This window comes from Canis aureus, chromosome 18 (assembly GCF_053574225.1).
Source record: "Canis aureus isolate CA01 chromosome 18, VMU_Caureus_v.1.0, whole genome shotgun sequence".
NCBI lineage: Eukaryota > Metazoa > Chordata > Mammalia > Carnivora > Canidae > Canis > Canis aureus.
The window spans coordinates 46,388,884-46,414,225 of NC_135628.1; the positions used below are offsets into that span (position 1 = coordinate 46,388,884).

A 25,342-nucleotide genomic window follows, 5' to 3' on the forward strand; every position below is an offset into this window, starting at 1 on the left:
GCTCTATTATTTATGTATCTGATTCTTAAATATTTTATATAAGGCAGATGGCCAATAAATTTTTAAAACATGAGTGAATGAATGAATGGACTTGCTTCTTTATACAATTATTAGCATATACTGACTTCTTGCTATTTTACGCATGACATTCTAAGTTCTAGGTATGTCAATCTCCTTGAAGTTCCTGTCCAGGTCTCTGCTTCTGAACCATTAAATTTGTAAGCATTTTTAAAATCACTACTCTGGGCCAGCCAATATGCCAGGTGCTGGTGCTGGAGATACAACAATTCTCACGGGGTGGAAGGAGCAATGCTTGAAATGTATCTCATTCATTCTCTCCCTCCTGCCTAGAATACTGATTTTCTGGCAAATTTGTATTCTTTTAACATAAAATAGTGGTTAAGAGCATAGATTCAGACCACAAGCATTCAAAGGCTTGTTCCACAATTACTAGTTACATGACTTTGAGTAAGTTCATTAACCCCTCTCTAAGTCTGCAACTTTTTCATATTTAAAACATGGATAATAATTATATCTACCTCAGACAGTTGTTGAAAGGATTAAATGATGTCATATATGTAAAGGTTCCAGGTTAGTTCCTGGTTGATAATTGTTTAATAAATTTTAGCTATTATTGCCAATATTACTGTGTGCTGCTCCTAGAAAAGGTTGAATGCTGACAACAAATTCTAAGATATATCAGCTGCCACCAAAGTAGAGTGGCTTTAGATTATCAACAATCTTTTAACATTTTTTATAAAAATTTTTTAATCTGAAAAAAATATTATCTAGTATGCACAATAAAACATTAATAATCAAGCTAGCCTATCCATATTATCCAAAAATCACTACAACAGTGTGGGAACAGTGGGAAGAATAGCAAAATTTGGAAAGGAGCAAAGGAAGAGAATCGACATTGTTCTAGGTTTAAGGAGGCAAGTGTTTCAAAGCTTATCCATGCTGCTTTAATTGGTTCTTCCATCACTTCTATGAAGCAAGTAAAGCTTCCACAATTTGTCCTCATTGGAATTCTGAAGACCCAAGAGTTAGAAACATTAAGTTATTCTCATGGTTTCCTTTCATTACAGAATAAAACTAGTATTAGAAAACCAGAATCTATTAGAAAAAACTATTAGAAACCAGAATCTATAGCTTCTTAACCAATGTTCTTTCTACTATCCAAAGTTCTTGTATATGCACACACAGGATTTTAAATCAAAGCCTTAAAAAGTTCTTTCCTGGGTCAAATTTAAATGATCTATATGGTTGGTCAGTGGTATTACTTATATGAGTGCATAGATGCACAGCCTCTCCATTAACACAGCACAGAGTTTCATAAGAGGGATGATGTGGGAACATGTGCTGTCAGGAAGACAGTGGATTGCTACTCTTTTTTGCCTCCTCTTTCAATCAGGCAATCAATCAGCAGCATGTATTAAGTACCAATCATATGTTCATTCTGTAGGTAATCTAAGATATTGAACCTGACCTTCCTATACCAGCAATTTAATTGAATGTCAAAGTTCTTCCCATGAAACAATGAGTACTGTTTAGATAAATAATAGTTTTTCTACTTGGGGATCTTAGACTCAAGTGTCTTATCTGTAGTAACATCTAACTTTCAGAATTGTTGTGAGGATTAGTAGAGATGCCATATGAAGGTCACTAGAGTATTGACTAGCACATACCAAGAGCGTAGGAAACTGTAGCTTGTGCCATGGATAATGTGGGTATCTATAGTGGTGGACAGCGAAATTTTGAATAGTTTAAGCATGTGGGTTCAAATGGTAATGACATGCTCATGGAAGCATTAATGTGCATTAGTTTGATGTCCATTTTCAGAGGAAGAGCTAGTATCAGATTTTTTTTTTCCTGAATGAGCCTTCTGTATTCCTTTTTTTGGGCTACCACATCAAAACACCACAAACTGAGTGATTTAAACAACATAAATTTATTTTGTCACAGTTCTGGAGACTAGGAGTCAAAGATCAAGTTATCAGCAGGTTTGATTTCTTCTGAGGCCTCGTTCGTTGGTTATAGATGGCTGTATTTTTGTATATTCCCTTGGTTGTCTCTCTGTGCATGTGTGCTTCTGTATCTCTCAGCATGTCCAAATTTCTTCTTCTTATAAGGACTCCAGTCATGTTGGATTATGACTCACTGTCAAGACCTCATTGTAAGCTATTCACCTCTTGAAAGACCTTACTTTCAAATATGGTTACATCCTGAGGTGCTAGGGGTCAGGACTGCAATATATGAATTTGAGGAGGACACAAATCAGACCATAACACCTTTTCAAGGTGGAACAGCCTTACAGAGATGGATCATGTACAAGTATTATTATTGCCTTGTCAAAGGACCCCAGTGGAAAAGAAAGGATAAGAGAGATAAGGGAATAGTTTCTGACCATTGCAGATGAATGTGTCACACACCTAAAGTGCAGAAGAGTACGCTGACACTCTATGGATGGATCTCCAGGAGATGGAGTCCAATTATACAGAGGAAGGAGAAATAGAATTTCCCTCAGTGGGTCTCAGGAGGTGTAGCTGCAGGGCACAAAATGAGAACACGTCTTAACACCTCAGTGCCTGGAGAAATGATAATTGGCACAGCCATATCCTTCTTACAGGCCAGCACTGCTTTCTTTTCAGAGTCAAGAGGGAAAGAGAAGAGGGTTTCTAATGGTGTTTGTGGTGTCCAGGCATCCAGGATCCACAAACACTCAGGCAAGATAACTATGCCAATACTTTAAATATATACTTACATATCTAAGAATGAACAATTATGAAAGTGTCGTTGCAGGTGTCACCATCAAGTACTATCTTCTGGAGCCACATTAGTCACCAGCAACACAGCGATGCTCCACAGAAGCTGCAAAACATGATGGTGAAGACTCCGGGCTCTGGCTTTGAAGTTTCTGGCTGACCATCAGAAGTAATACTTATGACTTGGGCAAAATGGGTGGCTTTGGGCAAATTCCTTGACCTCATTTCCCAGCACCTTCATATCTAAAGTGGGAATAATATTCTTTCATCATTGGGTAGCCTGAGAATTACATGAGTGAAAATGTGTAAAGTGCTAAGAATATTTCATTACCAAGAAATCCAGAGCAAAGAACTCGATCTCACTAGAGGAGAGGAAAGCTCCTAAAGGTTCATTGTCACAGCAAATAAAAATACAGGATGCCCAGTTAAAGTTTATTGTCATATAAATAGTAACTATTTTTAGAGTAAGTATGTCCCAAGTACGGCAGGGACACTCTTATACTAACCATTTGTTTGTTGTTTGCTTAAAATCACACTAACTGGGCATCTTGTATTTTATCAGGCAAACCTAAAGGAAGCATACTTAGTGATAATGGGAAAGAACATCAAAGAGCACAGTACCTTGAATTTCATAATTGTTTAATACACTATGGGCTGCCTGGATGATTTAGTAAGCCAAGGGGCTATAATGTAGAGAACCTGTGATAGAAAGATAGCATTTGGATTGACAATGCATTAGGAAAATTGAATAGCTACTTAAGAGTTGAGTAGAAAAATGAATTACTAAGCATCATGAAAGTAGCCACTGAATTGTCATCTCAGTTCTCCAGCAGAATTTATGCATTTAGAAGGCATCCAATAAAAGCTTGATACATGAAATACTAGTGAATGATTAAACAAATAAAGAACAGTTATTTGACTGAATAACATACATGAGAAGAGTGAATTAGAAAATACACAGTAAATGAAAGGGATCATGGACTCAGGGAGATAAGTTAGGATTGGCTTGTAGGAATGAAGAACAATCCAGAACAGATGGAGTTGAAATGGAGGGAAAAGATTCTAAAAATATTTCAAGATTAAAGTCACATGACAGGGTAACTACACACAAGCTTTATTATCATCATCCAGCTGTGAATACTCTCCCCAGAAATGTGTTGGTTCAGTTGCCTCAGACTCCATATAACACACATTGTAGTGGGACAAACACTTCATGTGAATCCCTCAAGGCTTTCCATTCCAAGGATTCTGGCAAGAGTACAATAACAACAACAACAACAACAACGGCAACTTCGTTTGCTTTTTGTAAGCACAAAAGAGTTTAATCATAATCAAAAGTAAACATTCATTAGACAGTGAAGAGTCATATTGTTTCTAAAAGGACTTCTAAAAGTAAAAGATAGGATGTATATACATTAGCACTAGAGAATCTTAATGTAAATAAGCTTCATCTAAGACAGTTGTTCCAGTATTCTGATCTGTATGCATACCAGACACTTCCAAAAACTCCTTTCTTTTGAATACAAGAGAAAAATATAATCCAACCTATTTGAAGCAGCAAATCACAGAGGATTTTCTCTTCTAACAGGTACATGCTTAGTGCCTATTGATGCTATATCATCACAACCACTAGTGCACAAACCAACAAAGGAATAAAAAAGAATTCAGAGAAAGTAAAGTCATCATAAGGCTTATTTATATAAATGAAGTAGGTCTCCCATTAGCACAGAGAGGTGTTGAGTTTTTCAAATTGGTCAGAAATTATACATGGCATTTCTTTAAACTTGACAGCTATGGAAAATCTGTAGCAGGAATAGTGTTTATATTACGTAAAATAAAAATAAGTACTATTAATATGATTATTTTAGGATTCATGGAGAAATTGCAGTGGTTTATTTTTTAAATATTTGATGATTTTGGCATATCACAAAACAATTTTTAAAAGCATTGTTCTATAATTTTCAAGCTCATTTATTTCAAAAAAATGTAATCGTGTTTCTGATGCAATTAACCCTAGCTCAAATCTTTGAACATTAATTGGTCTCATTAACACAGGTTTTTTTTTTACTTTTAACTCAGAGGGGGACAAAGCTTTTCCAAAAACCCCCAAATAGTTACAGAATTGAACTTTGAAATTTTCTCTGTGGAACTTCTAACAGAAAAGCAGGTTGTCTGATACCACACATTTAGTTGGATGGCATGCAAGTATTGCTACAATCCCCAAAATGATCAGGCTTGACATTCACACTGTCCCACTTTCATCCCCCTCACAGTTTTGCCAAAGGATGTTGTTCTCTCACTGTCACATATTTAGAAATCCAGTTTCATATTTTCTGAGTATTCTATAATCCAGCACTTTTGCAGTACTAGGAGTACAAGTGCAGTAAGGACAGAACAGAATTAGAGAGCCAAATGGAAACACCAACAAGAATGTTTCCATCACTATTTCTCTTTCAAAAACAGAGACAAATTAAGTCTCTAGCAGTAACACAGAAAGTGGAACATTTAAGTTCAGCTCATATTCTATCATGAAATTAAGTACTGGCTGCTAAGATCAGCTAACTAGCATTAGCAATACTCAAAATGAAGAGCTAGGAATCAAAATAATGCAAAGAAAAAATTCTTTCAAATCCTTAGTCTAATTATAATATTATACTTAATTGAACCCCACAAAATGTTGAGTTACCTCAAAAAGGACTGATAATATTGTTATAAGAGAATCAAAAGGTAATAATAGCAATAAACCAAACTTTTATTCACTCAATATTTATTAAACCATAATTCAATGTGCTAATATATTAAGTATATTAATAGAAGTATATTAATTAATGTGAGTATATTACATTAAGTATGACACATAAATAAGTCTTAATGTGGTTTCAAAAGCTGTAAACACAAAAACTAGTTAGAAGTACACACATGAGCAGTGCTTAGGTGGCTCAGTGAGTTAAGCAACTGATTCTGCGGCTCAGGTCATGATCTCAGGATTGTGAGGTGGAGCCTCGGGTCAAGCGTGGAACCTGCTTGGGATTCTCTCTCTCCCTCTCTTAAAAACTTTTAAAAAGAAGAAGTACATACACGATTGGTCCTAGGTGCCATAGGCATATCACAAAACAATTTTTAAAAGCATTGTTCTATAATTGTCAAGCTCATTTATTTAAAAAAATGTAATCGTGTTTCTGATGCAATTAACCCTTGCTCAAATCTTTGAACATTAATTGGTCTCATTAACCAATTTTGTTTTACGGATTTTTTTACGGTTAAATAAGCCTAGGCTTAGTTCTTAGCCTGTGAAACGTCAGCATTAGTTACCTAAATTAATGTATCTTCCTAAATTAAACAATGTATTTTCCAACAGAAAATTTAGATTCCTATGATATTAAGAAGGACATCAGACATAATAAGTCACAGGAAAAAATAAATTTATTTTTTAATTAATTAATTAATTAATTATTCATAAGAGACTCAGGGAGAGAGGGAAAGACATAGGCAGAGGGAGAAGAAGGCTCCCTGTGGGGACCTGATGTGACTCTGGGATCATGACCTGAGCCAAAGGCAGATGCTCAGCTACTGAGTCACCCAGGTGTATTTTATCTTAAAATAAATTTTAAAATGAAACATTTCAGCTTGAAAGAAAAAAACTGATATTCAGTATACCTAAAATTGAATCATAAGCCTTGATTTGAATAACCATATAGTATATCAGGGAAAATGACTGGTATCTAAATAGCTATAATACAAGCTAGAACATGATTAAATACTATAAAAGAGGACCAGAGCATGAGATAGTACTTCAAAGAAGGAAGAGAAGGTATCCAGTTAGGAAATCTACCAAATTCCATGGGAAGAAAGTATTTCAATGTTGAAGTCTTTGGGAGGGTTTGGGCCCACTGGGCTGAGATGGAGTTCTATGTAGAGGGAATACTACAGGCAAAGCTGCAGAAGAGAGAAATTCTGAGACATATACCATCAGGTCCAGAGAATAGTTCCATTGGCAAAACATGCTATATGTAAAGGGGGAAATATGAGTAATACTGGTAGGGAAATAGTGAGAACATAAAGGGAAATACAATTTCCCTAATTTCTCAGTGCTCCTATAAAAAGCCTATCCTCCTGAGACATAGAAATAAAAGAAAAAAGAATGTTTGCTTTCACTTTCCCTAGAAACATTTTACCTTCCATATGCCATTAAGATTAGATCGGCACTTATTTGTGCAGTTAATTACTCTGATCCATAATTATGGTAACACTTCTCTTATCTCCCCTAGAGAGCCAAATGGTTACAATATGGATTAGGCCCTTAGATTAAATAATCAAGGTATCAAGAAGACTGTTTCCCTAGGAATTTATGATTCAAAAGGGATGAAGCCCAGAATCTGGATACATTTTTAGGTCAAAAAAGCTGTGGACTCCAGGTTTTACATGTTCCTTAGAAAGACGCACTCACATTCTAAAAGGTTGTGAATCATTTCCGTCCCATTTAAAGAACAAGGTGTTGTTGTTTGTTGTTGTTGTTGCTGCTGTTGTTTTATCTCCTTTCAGAAGGGGAAAGGAGCAGCTGTCTTTCCCCTGAACAAATCCATTGTTCTCCATCTCTCCTCTGGGAGTGAAACTCATCACTTGCCTTGAAAGTGTCCATAGGAGCTTATGTTGCCTACAGTCTAGCTGTAGGAAATTAAATGTTGAAACGTTACTGTTGATCTTGTGTGTGAGACTCTTTTCTCTTATCTGGACGCCTTGTGTTTCTCTACTAACATATATATAAAATTCACATGCCTACACATATATGTCTATATACACATACACATATACATAGATACACAGTATTCACAAATACTCATACACACACAAGGGAGAATATCTCAAAACCTTCATAGTTTTTGACAAAACAGTCAGATCACGAAGAACATTCACTGGCAAGCCAAAAGTTTTCGCTTTAAAATGCTTCCTTTTGAACTGCATGAAACACCTTCCAAAAGCTGCAGGGAAGTGGTGTCTCATCCCTGCAGACATTACACCAACTTCCAGCATAACATCATTTCAGTGATGTTATAAAGTGTTGCTGCAATCCACAACAGAAAATGTAGAGACAGGTGAAAATCAAAACAGCAGTTGAAACCTAAGACAATTTAGTTCAACAAAACTCAATTCTATTTAGTTAATCTCCTCTTGGGAATTATGAAGATACTAAAAAAAGATATTTCTCAAGACGGTTTCCTTCAAGGAACTGACATTTTTTTTCTCGTGAGACAAGTCAAATTGAATACTTAAACTAGACCAGTGCTAAGATTTTTAGTTTAGACAGTAGTTGCTAAAAATAGGGAGAACTCAGTGCAGTTAGGAGACCATATTTCTGAAGGACATGTGTTCTGAAAGACTCTTCTTTCCCTACTTCATTATTAGTCATTTCCTTACATTGGTAGTTTCCCAAATGGAACTGATAATTCTATACTGACCTGCCTGTAACCCTCTACATTCTCCCAAAGCACCAGATGTCAAGAATGTAAGGATAAGAAAGTCTGGGTTGACCAGATTCAGAAAACATAAGAGCATCTAGAATTCGCTTCATTTTTCACATTCAAGATCTTTGTACCTAACTTTGGAGTGAGATAAGCTTGTGTTGGGTCTTGGACAGTTTATTTATCTCTCTGAGAGACAGTTTCTCCTCTGTGCAATCATGAGACTATGCAGATAAAATGAGATACCAGGTATTAAAATGACCATCCTATCATCTGACTCATGGACTCTCAATAAATATTGTTCTCTGCTCTCCTAAAGCCACTCCTCCCATATATACTTGATTCTAGAAATGGCTTTCAAGTGAAATATGGGACAACAGGGATGTCATTGTAGTGGGCAGAGGTGGACAGTCAGCGGTATATAAGGACATAAAACTACTTATGATTTTCTAGCTTTAGTCATAAATATGAAAGGTGACAGACATAGGAAAAATATGGAGAGTTCCCTGTGGTATTGCTAGCTGCATGAAAAACATGAAAAGCAAGTGTTTGAATTTTTTCTCCTCAAAAAAAAAAAAAAGCAATAGCAATGACAGAGATACAAGCGGGGAAAAACATGGATCCAAATGAATTTTTAAAATATGCAGAAAAAAAACAGGACTGCATTCAGTTTTACGAAAAGTATCAACATCACAAGGGGTGATCAAAAATGTTTCCAAGTTAAAGGGCAAAAAAATTTTTGAGAATAAAGTCATGATTTATTTTTGAAAATTTTAATAATGTAAGTGGCTCAGATTTTCAATAAATTGCAAGGTTTTCTCAGGGGGAAAGAATAAGCAATAGAAATTAATAAACTGGGATCCCTGGGTGGCGCAGCGGTTTGGCGCCTGCCTTTGGCCCAGGGCGCGATCCTGGAGACCCGGGATCGAATCCCACATCGGGCTCCCGGTGCATGGAGCCTGCTTCTCCCTCTGCCTGTGTCTCTGCCTCTCTCTCTCTCTCTGTGACTATCATGAATAAATAAATAAAATCTTTAAAAAAAAAAAAAAAAAGAAATTAATAAACTACCAAAAAGTGAAAATTACATTTAGTTGAGTAATGAATCTGAAAATGTGCTGGCAACTCAGGGAAGTTGATCCACTATCGAGTTCCTTGAATGACTGGATCTTTTCTGATAATACTTCTTATATCTTTTACTTTACAGTGTGTGATCATTGCCATCATTTGATAAAAAGAAGTTTTTTAACTGAAATAAATCAGTGTGTTTTCATGGTGCTACCTGGCTTTAAATCTGAGATAACACCAGGCACAGGCTTTCTCTACCAATCTTGAAGTTTGGTCTGAAAGTTGTGCTTTTGTTTTTCAAGACTATTGCTGTTTGAGTTGATTTTATATAGGTTTCTTCTAAAAATATATTGATCTTACTGATTTGATGCCAAGATTTTGCTTTCTAAATAGGAATTCTGAAGCTTCTCCTTTCTCACCTGATGACAGCTTCCCCCGTCGAGGACAGGAATTTCATGGCTCATAATTTTTCCTTATGTGTTATATATTCAATTTAGTAAAATTCTTGGTCAATTTCCCTTGTAAGATTTCAAGTCCTCTAATACCTGGAATGCATTCACTGCTTCCCTCTATCTTGAAAAAATAGAAATAACAAACTCACTGTGTTACTTTCTCAAGTGTATTTACCAATTCACACAAATTTCTCAAAAAATAAATTTTGCATTTTTTAATAAGCCCGCCAAGTCCCAGTTAGAAATAATATGCCAAAAACGGCACTAGGCTGCCTTTAAATGGTGTGATTAAAGAGCACAGGGGGACCTGTCCATTGAACTTGCTTCAAATGAAGTAATAAAGTTATCATTAGATGAAATCAATGCCAAGGGAGTCTATGAGAGATCTTAGAACACCTGCTCCCACATCAGGCATTTTTTTTTACCTTTTTATTGAAAGTATACTGAGAAATACACAATTGATTAGTATATAACTCAAAGAAAATGCCAAAAATTTAATCTGCCTGTGCAATAAATAGCCTCTTGTGAATCGCTGTTCTGGTCACTACTCCTCCCCAACAGAAGAAACACTATTCAAACTTAACCATAGATTTTGCTATTTTGAAGTTTATATAAATGGAATCACAGAGTATATGCTCTTGTGTATCATTTATTTTGCTCCATATGAGACTTAGGAGATTTACCTATGTCACTGAATATGGTCAACCCAATTTTTAGACGTGCTAGGCAAATCTGTATATTCTGCCCCCCCCCAATTAGTGGCCGTTCCCAATCTGCCATATTTACGTACAATGCTTGAACCAGTAGAGTAATAGCTTTAAATTCTGTGAAACTATCAACTCATTATGAAAACTATGAAGCATATGCAAAAGTAAATGGAAGAATAAAATGAACCCACGTGTAGCTATCATCTAGAGTCAACAACTTCATCAAATCAGGAATTCTTGGGATCCCTGGGTGGCTCAGCAGTTTAGTACCTGCCTTTGGTCCAGGGCATGATCCTGGAGTCTTGGGATCGAGTCCCATGTCAGGCACCCTGCATGGACCCTGCTTCTCCCTCTGTCTGTGTCTCTGCCTCTCTCTCTTTCTCTCTCTGTGTTTGTGTGTGTCTCTGATGAATAAATAAAATCTTTTTTAAAAATTAGGAATTCTTTTTAAAAAAAGATTTATTTATTTTAGAGAGAGAAAGAAGGAGTAGGGTGGGGAAGGGCAGAGGCAAGTTGTGAGAAAGTCTTAAGCAGACTCCATGGTGAGCGCAGAGCCCCACTGGGGGCTCTACACACGGCTTGATCTCAGGACCTGAGCTGAAACCAAGAGTTGGCAACTTAATAAACTGTGCCACCCAAGTGCCCCTAGGAATTCTTGTTTCATCTGCAATTCTACTTGCTTTCTCCTCTTTAGTTCACAATATGGGATTATTTTTTAAATACCCAAGATCATTACATCTATAAACATTTCAGTGTTTAACTCAGAAAGCCAGTAATCATTTTAAAATTTAGTTTAAGTACATTATCATACATAAAAATAAAGAATTCCTTACTCAGTATTCTTGTCAGCATTTAAATGTCCCAATTTTGTCATTTTCCCCATTTTTTTAAGTCTGTCTGGTTGGCTGCTTAAAGCAGCACTCAAAAGAAGTTCATGTGCTTTAAATGGTTAATATGTCCCATTTAAGCCCTAGTCGTCACCCCCCCCCATCTTGTTCTTTCATATTTTCCCTTGCAACTCATTTTTTTAAATTTAAAAAATGGAATGGTCTTGAAAATTTTACTACAATATGAATTTAATGCTTGTCTTCCCTTGGTATCTTCCCCCTGCCCCACCATTAGATTAGCTAGTGGTTTATTTTGTATATTTTTCTCCCAAGGAGATTAGCTTTTACATTTATTCATTAGTTCCATTGTTTTTATGTTTTTCAAGTCATTAATTTCTGTTTTATCTTTATTAATTCTACTCTCATTTAGTTTCTCCTTTTCTAGTTTATTGAGCTGAGTGTTTAATTAATCTATTTTCTTTTTTATCTTACTTACATAGGGATTTGTACCCTACTTTTTTCTTTGGTACTTATTCTACTGCTGTCCCACAGATTTTTGTATTCCATACTCTATCATTTTGAAAGAATTTTGTAATTTTATTTTTCAAATGTGACCCAAAAGTTTCTTGACATTTTTTAAATTTCATTCTTAAGTTTAACAACCTAGTTGGTTTACATTTTCTGGATTTTTTTTCATTATTCTTTTGTTTTATAAGTGTGCCCCTGTATATTCTTTGAATCTCTTGCATTTTGTGCTTTATGAGTTATTGCTATGTTGGTGTACACATAAATATTAATAACTCTATTAAATTTATTGTGATTTATAGCCTTTATATAAGATTATAAAATATACTTATTTCTAATGATTTTTGGTCTGACTTCTGCCTTGAAAGTATGATTGTGAGCCCTGCTTTCTTTTGATTTGTATTCACCTAGTATATCTTTGCCCATATTTTATTATTTTTAAGGTTTGCTGAGATATAATTTACATACAGTAAAATTCATCCTTTTAGGTTCTATGAATTTGGACATCCATAAATAGTCATGTTGCTGCGACCACAATCCAAACATAAAATGCTTCCATCACCACAAAAAGTTGCTATTTTTAGTGAATCCCCTGCCAATTACTAATCTGATTTTCTCCCTACTGAATTTCCTTTATCCTTTTTTAAAGCTTTTATTTAAATTACAGTTAAATGTACAGACATTTAAATTTAACAGACATTTAACAGACAATATTATATTAGGTTCAGGTGTACAATATAGTGATTCAGCACTTCCATACCACACCCAGTGATCATCATAAGTGCCCTCCTTCATCTGCATCACCTGTTTCACCCATCCTCCCCTCTGGTCACCATCACTCTATTCTCTATATAGTCTGTTTCTTGGTTTGTCTCTCTTCCTCTCCTTTTTTTCCCCCTTATGCCCATTTGTTTTGTTTCTTAAATTCTACATATGAGTGAAACCATATGGTAGGTATCTTTCTATGACTGACTTATTTTGCTTAGCTTTATCTTTGCTTCTATAACTTAGCATAAACATAAAGCTTTTAAAAGCTATCCATTTTGCTATACGGGTCATTAGTTCATTCATTTGTGGTGTTGTGTAGTATCTGTTTTATGCATATATGTTCACCAGTTGAAGGACATTCGTTTTGTTTCCATAACTGGGCAAATAGTGAATAAAGCTGCTATAAATATTCACATAAAATGTTTTGTGTATCTTCATTTTCCTTTAGGAATTACCTAAGAATGGAATACCTGAGTGATACGGTAAATGTATATTTGGTTTTATGAGAAACTGCTGACTGTTTTCTAGAGTGGTTGCACTACTTTGCATTCTTATCAGCAATGTATCAGAGTTCCAGCTGCTGTCAGTTATATTTTTTTCTTCTTTTTCCTTTGCTTTTCTTTACTTCCCTTCCTTGCCCTTTCCTCCCTCCCTTTTACAATAGGTGTACTGTGTTGTTGAATTATGGCTTTAATTAGCATTTCCTACTGATTAATAACGGTGATCTTTTCATGTACTTATTGGCCATCTGTAATTATTTTCTGATAAATGTATGCTCAAATTTGAGGTCCTGTGTCATATACTTTATACGGAGTTGTGAGAGTCCTTCATGTATTTCAGATATCAGATAAGTGTTTTGCAAATATTTTCTTCCACTTTGTAGCTTATATTAGCTTCTTTTTTAAAAGATTTTATTTATTTATTTATTTATTTGACAGAGAGAGTGAGTGATAGCACAAGCAGAGGGAACAGCAGAGGAAGAAGCAGGCTCCTCACTGAGCAGGGGGCCCATTGTGCGGCTCAATCCCGGGACCCTGGGATCATGATCTGAGCTGAAGGCAGATGCTTAACTGACTGAGCCACCTAGGCTCTCCTTGTATTAACTTATTAACAAAGAATTTAGAACAGCATTTGCTTTTAATTTCGATGTCCAATTTATCATTTTATTTTATGGTATTTTGTTCATGTGTGTCCTATCCACTATTGCAAAGTACTAACCACTTACTAAAATTCCCCTCAATTGTGTAATATTTCCTCATGATTAGAATGAGATCACTTATTTTTGCCAAGAACAAAAAACACACAGAAATCAGAAATCATGTTCGGACTTTCTCTAACAAATCAAGTGGTATATGATGCCGGTATAATTTATTACCAATGATGTTAACACTGATCACTTAGTTGAGGTGGTGGCTCTCATGTTTCTGCACTGTAAATAATCTCTTTTCATTTTTATATTTTTAAGAACCTTGTGGGAAGATATTTCAAGTTTATGCAAATTTCTTGTTTTTCATCATACTTTGGCCACTAATTTTAGCATTCAGTTTTCATTCAGTCTGTAACTATTATTTCTATGGTGTTTGCCTGTTGGGGCTTTCTATTTCCACCATTCTATCTACATTTATTAATTGTATTTTACTATAAAAAGATGTACTGTTTATTTATTTATTTAGTCATTTTTTTCAATCTGTATAGATTTATGTATATGTATTTTTTTCTGAGTTACAATCTAGATTTTTTTTCCCAACTTGTCCCACATTTGGGCATTGGAAGTTGGAAACTCTGTCCTATAAACATTCCCTTAAAAAAAAAAATCCCTCATTATTTTTCAGTCCTTTTTTATTTTCTGAAAATACAAAATGTTCCAGATTCATCTTATAATTTACCTCATTAATACTTAAAATCTTCAAGGAGCCCTGGTCCTTTTTATCAGGAAATGATATTTAGAAACCATGTCCTGGATGTAAGGTTTGCTTGCTATTATTTTAATTAACTGAATTTTGGTAATCAGAATTTTTTTAGGAAATTATCCATTTCATCTACATTTTCAATTATTTTCTTCATAAATGCTTGCAATGTAATTTCATGATTTTTAAAAAACTTTTTTCTGAAAAAATATTTATCTTTTTATTTTGTCTTAGTTTCTACCTTCATGCTTCCCTTCCTTTCTTTTTTCACCAAGTTAATAAGTAATCTTTCTTTTTTGTTCACTTTTTTGAAAAATTAAGATTTTCAAATTATTAATTAGGTCCCCTGTTTTTCTCTTCTTGACCTCAATAGCTTTGTATCCTTATTATTTCCTTCTCTGAGCTTTGTGGTAGGCAGAATAATGTCCCTCTAAAAGATGTGCACATCCTAATACCAGGAACCTGTTACATAGGAGAAGGGAACCAAGGCTGTAGGTGGCATTAACATTGTTAATCAACTTATCTTAAAATAGGGAAATTCTTCTTGGTTTACCTGAGATCATGGTTATTTCAAGATTGTTTCCTTCTGAAGACTTCTGGTGTCCTGCTGACCACCTTTGACATTCCCAAACTCAGCCGCATCTTCCCTTGGTACTCTCGCAGTCTACCTCAATTTTTCCAAACTTCCTCATTTTATAAAAACACTACACTGGTCATACTGAATTAGGGACCTACCTTACTCCGCTATGCCCTCATCCTAACTTAATTAGTTGCATCTGCAAAGACCTTATTTTCAAATAAGATCACATTCTGAGGTATGGAGGGTTAGGACTTCAACATGTGAATTGAGCTGTTGGGGAGGAGGCACAATTGAACATATGACAAAGACAATCTTTTGTTTTAGATCCAGTCCATTTTTGAAGTTTTCCCAAATACATTACTTTCAGGGTGATTGCTAACTGATAGCTATAAATTTGAGGAGTTGATTTAGTTCTTCATTAAGCACCAATTTGATTCTAATCTGCATTTTGCTATCTTTTTGGTTCCAAAATATTCAAAACCTAAAATTAAAGGATCAAGCTGATTCATAAACTTCATAATGTGATGTTGATTTGTACTCATGACCTTGGAGATACTAAGATAAAGCTAAGGAAGATTTGCCCAAAGTATAGCCTAAGAAACAATGTACATAATACCTGATCAGGCATCCAGAGTTAAACATTAAATAATGTTAAATATATTTAAATCATTTTAATTGCTATATAAATATTAATTTTATATAAGAATTAAGCAAATCATTGTACACATAATAGAATTCATTTTAAATTTTGATTATTTAAATACTAATCAAAAATGTTATAAATTTTTTTAAAGATTTTATTTATTTATTCAAAGAGATGCAGAGAAAGAGAGAGAGAGAGAGGCAGAGACAAAGGCAGAGGGAGAAGCAGGCTCCACGCAGAGAGCCTGACGTGGACGTGGGACTCGATCCAAGGTCTCCAGGATCAGGCCCTGGACTGAAGGCAGGCGCTAAACCGCTGCGCCACCGGGGCTGCCCAAAAATGTTATAAATTAATATTAGAAATGTTTATACAACTCTGTATTACCCATAGATACCTGAAAAGGGAGTCTGGGAATCAATAAGATCAGCTGGGGTTTCCCCAAATAATTGATGAGAAATTTGGGTAGAATGTCCAAATTTCATTCCCCTGTCTAGGGAGAGTAAACTTCAGTCATGAAATGTAGTAGTTTGTCTTGGTTCTCTGTAATACATATTTCTCCAGGCCACTTTTCCTTGTGTAGGTGAAGATTCAGAATGCAAATTAAACACCTAATGGTTACTATATATATATATTTCACTTTCTCTAAAATGTCCTCCTCCTGTCTCAAAAGTTACATATGTGTATAAGGGTTGGTTATGAGATTCCTCCCATTTGAAGTTGTAGGTTACTATACTGGAAGTAACACAAGCAAGGAAGGATACATTGGGGTCCTTTGGTCATTTTATTACAACTGTGAAACAAGTTCTGGTACCAATTGAATGTGTGGTCACTCCAGATGATAAGCAACCTCATTTAATTGTCAAAGAAACATGCTTGCCATATACTTTCTTGAGTCTGGCTGAGTTTCCATGAACTGTTCATCTGTTAGAATTCTGTATTCATGGGGCATGTTGAACACTATATGCCCATGAAATTAACTCTATTCCCAAGTTGGTTGTCATATACCCCTGACATACAGTGATGGAAAAGGCACATAATCTGTATATTTTCTAAAAGCTCATAATCCCAGTCTAATGGTAAAAAATATATCAGAAAAATCCAAATTGAAGGAAACTCTACAAAATAACTGATTGACACTGTCAAAACTGCCAAGGCCATTGAATACAAGAAAAAGCTGAAAAACTATCAAAGATCAGGGACACTAAATAGGATATGACAAACTATACTAGATTGTGGAAGAGAAAAAAGACATTAATTTTTTTTAAACTGGTAAAATCCAAATAAAGTGAAGTATTCAATTAAAAATAATGTACCAATGCTAGATTCTTAGTTTGACAAACGTAGGTGGCAATGTAAGCTAGTAACTTTGGGGGAAGCTGAAACTGGATGAGGGTTTTTAGCAATCCTTTGTAAATCTTAAATATCCCCAAATAAAAAGTTTATTTTTAAAAGTTACTTTATCCCACTTTCTTGCTAGCTATTATCCTTCCTCTTCATCTGACAAATAATGATAATGATAATACTATGTTTTAAAATGAACATTTGGGGATCCCTGGGTGGTTCAGCAGTTTCGCGCCTGCCTTTGGCCCAGGATGTGATCCTGGAGTCCCAGGATCGAGTCCCAGGATCGAGTCCCATGTCGGGCTCCCTGTGTGGAATCTGCTTCTCCCTCTGCCTGTGTCTCTGGCTCTCTCTCTCTCTCTGTGTCTCTCATGAATAAATAAATAAAATCTTTAAAAAAATAATAAAATAAAATAAAAAATAAAATGAACTTTTCTCAGAATTTTAATGGCAACTAAGCTAATAAATGAATATAAATTATAAATATTTAAAGATATTATTAAATTATGCAGAACAAATAATATATCACTGAAAGAAACTGTCCAAAACTTTAGTTTATAAGATCCCTTAAATAAAGTCTATCAAATACCCTCGTTACAGAAAAAAATGGCATTCACACATAAAGCAAAAGGTTCTATTTAGGTAATAACTTCAGATCTGCAACACACATAGGAAAGTCACATTATGTCTTATTTAGCATTCTCCCTCTTTGAAATGGCAAATTTTCATGTTAATATCAAAATGTACTAAGAATTCCTTAGACCATTTTCATCTATTTTTCAACAAAAGCTATTGAGATAACTGTAATACATAAAGAAGCACTGTTCAAGGTGAAGAAGAAAAAAATGTGGCATGAGGATAAAACCTTCTTGTCACCAAGTTTTATAGCTGATAGCAGATAGAAAATACTGTGAAGAACTTCTCAAACTGGCATCTCAGAAATCCTTTGTGTATGACTAACTGCCTTGATAAACTGCAATTACATTTGTAGCAAAAGGTCCTGGAGAGGAAAGGTATTGACCCAGGGAAAATGAAAAAATCCCAAGGCACTCTTTGAAGGCCATTTGTAGCCATACTTAAATAATTACAGTATGAGCCCAGCCTTTTAAACCGTGTAGCTCTTAAATTCATGAGCTGAACCACAGGTGTGTAACATAGGTTAATACATCTTTTACTTAGTGAGAGTATAGCAAACAATTCAGTAAATGAAAATCAAACTGTTATGTAAAGATATTGTACTAGTGCAAATTTTAAGGTCAATATAATTATTTAGATACTGAAAATAGCCTTCTTTTGCGATAATGGCATTTACAGGTGATCGTTTAAAATTTTAATTCAAAGTTTACTAATATCAACGTTACACAGCACATAGTTTCAAGAATCAAACAGATTAAACAAGGCTTCTTGTAAGAACAGCAGGTCCTGGCTTGACTCCATCCTTTTTTCCCAATCTTGAAATGACCAAATTTAATTTTTTTCAGATGATTCATTAGTATATAATTCTGATAAGGTTTTATACCTATATGCACTTATTTTATCTTAACAGTAACATTAGGTTTCTAAATCAGAGGCAGACCAATTGTTTACTTGCAGAATATCTTGCCTCAATTCTCCACACTCCATTTCATCTGAAGGGCAATTACTTCTCAAGTTTTTGTTGCAATCTGTTTTGAGGAAAACCAATATAAACCAGGGTCTCCCTTCACTTCCCATGCAAGAGGTCTATATTTCTGATTTCAGAAATTATGAAATTGGGAGATTATATAGGAGTTATCACATCTAACCCCTCTCCCCTGCTGTAAGAGACTCTGAGACAGACACACAGGGACAGAAAGCTTTTCTTAGAGGAACAGGGAAAGGGATCCACCCTCAAGTATAGGTATTTGGCTCTAGGGGAGATCAGAAAGTTTTTATTAACCTATTACCTTCTGAATGGGGTAGATGGCTCCACAATGAAGGACAAGTAGTTACATGTCAAAGAGCCTTGGGGGTGTGAAGAACAAATAGGTCTGGGGAAGGGAAAGGAGACAATTTTCTCCCTTTATAGCACATAGATTTCCATCCTCCAAAAAGCCTCTACCATGCAGAAATATGAAAATACTTATATTGCTTCCTGTTGCACTCCACATTTGCAAATGGTATACTTATATTACTATTTCTATTTTTTTTAAATTGTAGGCACTACTTTTGGCACCTTGTTCTTTCACACACACACACACACACACACACACACACACGCACAACGAATACTCCCTGCCCCCAAACTCTCAATGTAGTTTTATCATAATCTTGGTCAGCTCAACATTCAACACTTGTATTATTACCATGTCAATGATATTCGCTATTGAGGCACGTAACAAACTATGATAGCTTTCCTTTACTGTTCAACAAAGGAATAAAGTCTACCTTGCAGCTAATAATGTATTTCCCCCCCTATTACTGAGTATCCTGTTTATTATCCACTAATCTTAGCCCACACTCTCCCCTCACCTGTCTTTAGTTATGTTAGAAAGCCAAAAGAGTCAGTCTATCCAGTTCACCCTTGTTGAGGAGCTTTTCTGCAGAATTATGACTTGCTGTCTCACAGAACAATTCTGCAGGCAGGAAAGTTAGGGATCTATAGCAGCCACCTGTGCTTTCTCACCTCACACTGTCCCCACTTCTCTGATTTCAGCTGCAGCTGTGGTAGACTGTGCTCCGTGATCTCAGACCTACCTTTTTGCGGCATCATCCCATCTCAAACTCTCCTTGTATGACTTTCTGCCCTCCCCCTTGGTGCCTCACCTACCCCCAAATGTGGCCCAGAAGTGAGGAGTAGTTTACCTTCCTGGAGTTAGATCAAATGACTAGGATGGTGGCCCCTGAATGAGAGAGGTGCATGCTCCTCTCCTGCAAGGGAAAAATCCTTGGGGGAATTAGAGATGATTCTCACTCACAGTGGTCCCCTGGAATCGAATCTTAGTTGCTCAGTGTGACCCCAATAAGAGTATTTATAGATTTTCCTTTCTCTTTCTTTTTCTCACTCCCTTATTCTGTCATTCTTGTTCCCTGGGATTATCTCCCTCATAAACTATTACCACGTTCTTGCTCTGAGGGAACCCAATATAAAACAAGAATTCCCTTCACCATCATCCTGGTAATTTTCTCCTCCGTTCCCTTGGGTTGGCATTCCAGCTCTATGGATCCTTCTCTTTCTCTTTCTTGGTTTTACCCTCTTTTTTTATGGAGCATATCCTTTACTAGTCTCCTGAGAAAGTATTTTCCTTAGAATTTTGAAGACATTCTCCAGTGTTTCCTGGCTTCTAATCATGCCTCCAAGACATCCAATGCATTGTATTAGATATTATGTTAAATTTATTTTCCACTCTGGAGAGTTGCAGGATTATCCTTTTTTCTTTTTCTCCCTTCATGTGCTGGAATGTCAGTTATGTGGTTGTGGTTGTCATCCAGTTAGGAAACTGAGAAAATTCAGCAATCTCATATTTCTATTCTAGAAAATTTGCTTGAACTTTTTAAAAAAGATTTTATTTATTTATTCATGAGAGACACAGAGAAAGGGAGAGACATAGGCAGAAGAAGAAACAGGTTCCCTGTGGGCTCTGAGCCTGATGCAGGACTCAATCCTAGAACCCTGGGATCACAACCTGAGCCAAAGGCAGGCACTCAACCACTGAGCCACCAGGTGCCCCTTCTTAAACTTCTTAATGATTTCCTTTCCTCCATCTTTCTCCCCCTTTCTAGAAATCCTAACTCAAAAATGCTAGTCTTCCTGAAATAGTCTTCTAGTTTCTTTACAGTTCTCTTTATAGTGTTCTTTTTCTCAACTCTTTACAAAACAAAAACAAAAACAAAAACAAAAACACCATCTGTGAGAGATCTTCAACTTTACCTTGTAATTCTTTTAAGATTTTTTTTATTTGAGAGAGAGAGAGAGAGAGCACAAGCAGGACAAGGGGTAGAGAGAGAGGGAGAAGCAGGTTCCCTGCTGAACAAGGAGCCCAATGCAAGGTTCCAAGCCAGACCTGAGATCATGACATGAGCCAAAGGCAGATGCTTAACCGACTGAGCCACCCAGGTGCCCCTATCTTGCAAATCTTTCATTGAAATTTTAATTTTTACCACATATTTAAAATTTCTAGAGCTCTTTTTGTTCTCTGAGTAAAGGCTGTTTTTTGTAGACACTGTCATCTTTCATCTCATCGCATATAATAATGGGGGCAGAGTGGGGTTTTTTTCTTCCCTGATACGCTTCCTTAAAGCTACTGTTTTTTACTTTCTCATATTTAATTTTGAAGCACTAGAAAGCTGACTGGGTCCTTTTGTTTGTTGTTCACTAAATTTTCTCTAAGGCCACCAGGTTGGTAATTTTGTAAGGGCACTTCTCCTTTGGCTGACCTGAGTCAGGACTGGAATAGTGACTGTCTCCTGTGTAGAAGGATAAGTCTGCCTGCCAATGTTCTGGGCTAGGGTAGGAGAAGAAAACTGGAGGTCTCAGACAATGCAGAAATTCTGAGTTTTACTATCTCAAGAGAATAAAACTACTCTTTTCAGGTAGAATGGGAAGGAGTAGTGAGCCTCTCAGGGGAATGGGAAAAGGCATCTTGTGTACCCAGCTGTTTGTTAAAGAGTCTTTCAACTAATTTCAGCATCTTCTTTATCTTTATAGTTAGGGGTAACAAACCAGCAACAAGAAGTAACCAAAACTTGAGCCTCTTGGGAAATTTTGAAGTCAGTTACCCCACCACTGCTGATAGAGAATTCAGCATTCTTGCATCTTCTAAGTTATTTGCCACTTTATCTGCTTTCCAGTTAATAAGATTTTTATTACTTTTTCCTCTCTCCTCTCTAAATTCTTTTCCATGTAACTTACACCATTTTAAAAGTCCTATTACTACCATGTTAGTGGTACTTTAGGAGGCGGTGATATACAATTGTGTGCAAAATGTTAGTTTCAACTGGATATGCTATGTCAAAGTTTTCAAAGTTAATAAAATGTTCTTATACAGAAATATCTACTCTCCTTTCTTGAACAGGATTTATCATAAATAATTTTACTTTTTTGCTAGTTTATGGCAATGTGATTTATCAAATATATTATTTTGGTACAATAAATGAGATCCTCGAGATTTTATTTCATAATATATGAGGTTACTTATCTTGAACTAAGTGGCCCCAAAGCTTTCTAATTTTCCTTAAGTTTTAAACTTTTTAAAAAGATTATTTATTTATTTGAGACAGTGAAAGTGAGAGAGGTCACAGAGGGAGAGAGAGAGAGAGAGAGAGAAGCAGACTCCCCACTGAGAAGGAGTCTGATGCGGGGGCTAGATCCCAAGACTCTGGGATCATGACCTGAGCCAAAGGCAGACGTTTAAACAACCCAGGCACCCAAAGTTTCATGCTTTTACTCTATAATTATTTCATTTATTTTTAACTAATCTTTATATCTCAGTACTGACAAGATGAGTTAGTGGCTCCTTGTCTACCTATTTTACGTACAATATGGAAGGCTACAGTGGTTCTACTATACAAAGGCATAAAGTATTTAAAAAACGTTTTTTGACAGGTACTTCATTGGAGGTCCTAGCCCTCAATCTTTCCTCTTTTGCTTATATTTTTAATGTGACATATTTTTATAACAGAGTCTTTGAGTAAATGAGGCCTTGTTGCACCTTAATAGTGATAATAAAGATGATGATAATGCTAGTAATAAAAGTAATAATTTCTAAAATTTATTGAGGACTTACTTTCAAGTACTATTTTAGGTGCCTAAAATACAGTTCTCATTACTATCTTCTATAGTAGTAGTATTATCTGTACTTTTGTGCCAAAAAGAAGACAGAGGACTACAGAAATGATATTGCCTGTTCCTAGAGTGAAAAAAAAATGTGAATCTGGGATTTTAACTTGCAGTCTCATGGACTCCAGGGTCTCTGCTTTCCCACTACTGTGCTATACGGGACTCTGCAAAGCAGCATAATAGATGTCACAAATGGACAATAGATATCATAGATACATTTTTATATAATTTATAAAGTTTACATTGCAGGCTTATAAAGTTTACATTGCAGGCTAAGATTAAATCAAGGACAAGCAGTTCAATGAACATAGATATTGTGGTCACAGGTGAATTCGCATATGTAGTGGCTGCCAATTCCCAACCCTGGAAGTCACAAGTCTGCTCTTGAATGTTACATAGATTTTGATATGAAAGATGTTTAACCTCCACTGTCATATTTCTAGATCAAAGAAATATGCACTATTAACAATTCACAGTATGGGAGGTAACCAAAAAATTAGGGATATAAAGAAAAGAAGATATATATTCTTTGCCTACAAGGGACTTACAGACAAGTTGGAAATATAAAACTCATGAAAATTTGAAGAATTTTACAATACCATAAAAAATTTTAAAGGTTTGCAATGCATGCAGTATAGTGTTACTTTAGAAGAGAGCACTCGGCAGGGAATAGCTTGAGCTGCTGATGGTGTGCAAGAGGAAGCTTTCAGATAGGGACGGACGGGTTATGCCGCTTTCAGGCTGACAGTAAGGAGTTACAAGGTTTGCTCATCAGCAGATGAAAGACAGAAATGAGACTTATATAGATAGTTGCAGTGCAGAGAGGAAGGGAAACAGCAGAGAGGATTGTCTACCTCGGGAGGGCAGTGTGAACAATATAGGAGGAGAATGGAGGCAAGGTGATATAGTGTCATGTCTTGCACGGGGAGCCATTCCATAAAGACTAGTCAGAATTGAAGACACCTGGCAAATCAGGCTGAGGAATCTGAGCAGTAGCCTTTGGTTAAAGAGCAGATTTCTGAAGTTCTTTCTAAGAAAAATGACATAATGAATCCTTAGAATAATCAAGGTGGTAAATAAGAAGGAAATAGAATGGCAGGAACCTCTCATGGTTGATATCAGTTAGAAGAAAACAAGAGAAATCTGGGCTTGAGGTTATAATTGCCTAGATACACAATAATTAAGAAATGAAGAATGGGGACCTGCTTATCTACAAAGGAAGAATTGTTAGGTGTCATAGCTAGTAAAAGAAAAGTTAAAAATAGTTTTCAGGTTTTCAGATCCAGTTATCCAAAATATTTATGAAGTTCTCAACACTCAGGATATATAACGTCTTAGTCATCCACAATGAATAGGCTCCCTGCCCCTCTGAACTGAAGTAGTATTTTTGATTAGGGCCCAGCTGGTGGTTCTGGGACACTTGCCAGAGGATCTGGTGACCAGCTTAATAATTACGTGTTGATTAGAATATGTAATTTATGAAAAATGAAAACTCAAGACTGCCTAGAATAAAAGAAACCTTATTAAACACACAAACACATTTGATTAATTTTATTCTACCCTGAATAGGAAAGAGTGTAAACTGTCATAACTACACAGAAAATCTAATAATTATTTACTTATTTAATTAATCACTCAATTAAGCAAATAACATACCCATTCAACAAACATTACATGGAACATCTACTACCTGCCAGGCACTGTACTATGTATTGAAGATAGAAATAATAGTTGGATAATATCCCTCCCCAAGAGGCTCATGGATTGGTCAAAAGAATTAACTCCGGGTGCTGGGGAATCACAAAGGGGTGACAGGTCCCCATGTCACCTCAGATAGTGGCAGGACTAAAAATGGGCAGGACTCTGAGGTGGAAGGGCAAGAAGTGTTGCATCATCTAAGTGAAATTAGCTTTGCTCTTTTACTCTAAGATGTCATTTTCTTTTACTCTAGAGACATTTTATCTACCTCTTTCTTTATACCCAACATCTAATCCATCAGCAAATATTATTAGGTCTACCTTTATGATGTATCCCAAATTTGTTCCACATGCTATCCACTGACACGTATGCAACTAGTTCAAATTCCAGTTATCTCACATGTGGACTATTGCAATGGTTTCCTCACTGGTCCTTGTGCCTCTATTCTGGCTCCTAGCATCTCTTCATCCAGCATTCAGAGTGAGCCTTTTGAAGTGAAGTCAGATCACATCACTCCATTGGTGAAAATCCATGCTCATTTAGAGTATAATGCAAAGTTCTAACAGTGCCCCACAGAACCCTACACAGATTGCATTTGTCTCCAACCTCCTCCCCATTCTCCAGCTCAACTTTTCATGTTCTATATGGCCTCCTTGGTGCTCCCCAGCAAATCAAGCACACTCCCACTCCAGGGTTTCATGTTCACTCTTCTCTCTCCATGAAATGCTCTTCCTTAGATACCTTCTTCTCTTCTTTTTGTCTGCATAAACATCACTTAATGTAGCATCTTCCATAAATCTTTAGTGCT

General features: G+C 35.9%; 1 long non-coding RNA gene across 2 annotated transcripts in view; it reads right to left on the bottom strand.

Moving 5' to 3' along the window:
• Positions 1-1,964: 1,964 nt before the first annotated feature.
• The window catches only part of LOC144288973 (uncharacterized), a 235,682-nt gene continuing 212,304 nt past the window's right edge, over positions 1,965-25,342 (bottom strand). Inside the window, exons 5-6 of one of the 2 annotated variants that reach the window (XR_013357030.1) lie at positions 2,765-2,871; positions 1,965-2,246 (exon numbers count right to left, since the gene is read on the bottom strand). This is a non-coding gene — a long non-coding RNA (uncharacterized LOC144288973). Of the gene's footprint in view, positions 2,872-25,342 lie in introns of both variants that reach the window. The other variant, XR_013357029.1, reaches the window with a different exon arrangement.